The 1689-nt window shown below is 30.8% G+C and overlaps 1 protein-coding gene and 1 non-coding gene across 2 annotated transcripts in view; one reads left to right on the forward strand and one right to left on the reverse strand.

Annotated features, from left to right (window-relative positions):
- The window catches only part of EXOC4 (exocyst complex component 4), a 1013282-nt gene that overhangs the window by 924054 nt on the left and 87539 nt on the right, over nucleotides 1-1689 (reverse strand). The gene's annotated exons all lie outside the window — the stretch shown is intronic.
- Nucleotides 161-267, forward strand: LOC122151262. The gene has a single exon (XR_006164060.1). It is a non-coding gene; the product is annotated as a U6 spliceosomal RNA (small nuclear RNA).

A 1689-nucleotide genomic window follows, 5' to 3' on the forward strand; every position in this document is an offset into this window, starting at 1 on the left:
TATTTCACTGTACATAAATTATATATCGATAAATGCATTTTTTAAAATGGCAGGATAACATAGAGTGGCGGCACACAAGGGTTCATTAAACTATCATTTCTAAAAAAAGAAAAAGAAAATTAGTCTCACAAATTGTAAGAAATTACCAAAATTTGGTTTAGTGCTCACTTTAGCAGCACATGTACTAAAACTGGAACAATACAGAAAAGATTAACATGATCCCTGCACAAGGATGTTATAAAAATTCATGAAGCATTCCACATTATTACTACAAAAAAAGTTCCAATCATACACACACACACACAAAAAGAAAAAAGAAAAAAAAACAGGACAAGATAGTTCAAACAAAGGGTCAACATACAGGAACAGAAAATTTCCCAGAGGAAGACATGATATTGGAACTACGTGGTAAGGAATTTAAGACAATTATATTTAGGTACCTTCAACAGATTCAGAGAACAATGAAGGGAACCACAGATAAAAATTAAGGAATATAGACAAAATTCTAGAATAATAAAAAACAAAATACAAGAAAAAGTTGACAAAATAAACAAAAAATTAGAAATCAAATAAAAATAGTAAATTGAAATCCAGAAGATTAATAATGAAATTTCAGAACAGGTAATACATTAATAATTAGAAGGGCACAAGATCAGAACTGAATCAACAAAAGAAAGAATTAGTGAAACTGAAGACAAATCTCTTAATACTAATCTGATAGAGAAACAATCAGGAAAAAAAGAATGAGAAAAAAATGAAGAATGCTTAAATTATATGGGACACTGTTAAGAAGAGTAACTTATGTGTGATCAAAATTCCAGAACAAAAAGAGATCCAAAAATAGCACACTGAGAAAACTGTTGAGGATTTGTTGCAAGAATATATCCCTAATATCATGAAAGACAAGATAATGTGCATTCAAGAAGCTGAACAATCCCCAAAGAAGATGGATTCCCCAAGGAAAAAAATCTCCAAAATCAAAGACAAAGAAAGAATCTTGAAAACAGCGTAGAGAAAACAAAGTTACCTACGAAGAAGAACCAATAAAACTAAGCTCTGATTTCTCAGCAGAAACAACGCAAGCAAGAAGGCAATGGTATAGCATATAAAACCTTGAATGAAAACAACTGCCAACCAAGAATTAAATATCCAGCAAACTTGTCCCTCAAACACATGGCAAAACAAGTACATTTCCAGAAAAACACAAGTTATGGTAATTTGTAAAAATCAGGCTAACTTTACAATATATGTTAAAGGAAGTCCTTCAGACAGAGAACTAACAATGACAGACAACAACCAGAGATTAATACATACAACACGACCTGGAAATCAACCCAAATATAGAAGTATCAAAAATAAAATAAACCTACAATACTGAAAATGAGGAATCGGAGATATCGATTTATAAACAATGACAACAACAAAGTAAAAAGGGAATAAATGATGTCATTACAGAACTTCCAAAATGACTCCTAGGAAGACAAGATGATATCCAGATACAATGGACTGTTTTAAACTTGGGAAGATAATAAGTTACAGGGTAACTCAAAGAAAATTAATAAACCTTACTTATCACCAAAATAAAAAAAAAAAAGAAGAAAATCATAAAGACTTAGTAAACACTAAAACAACACCAACAAAAAAGATCAACAAAGTAGGAGGCCTCACATTTCCCAACAAAACCTATGA

The sequence above is a fragment of the Orycteropus afer genome, unplaced genomic scaffold, assembly GCF_000298275.1.
Source record: "Orycteropus afer afer isolate SDZICR_OR568_19922 unplaced genomic scaffold, OryAfe1.0 scaffold00365, whole genome shotgun sequence".
NCBI lineage: Eukaryota > Metazoa > Chordata > Mammalia > Tubulidentata > Orycteropodidae > Orycteropus > Orycteropus afer.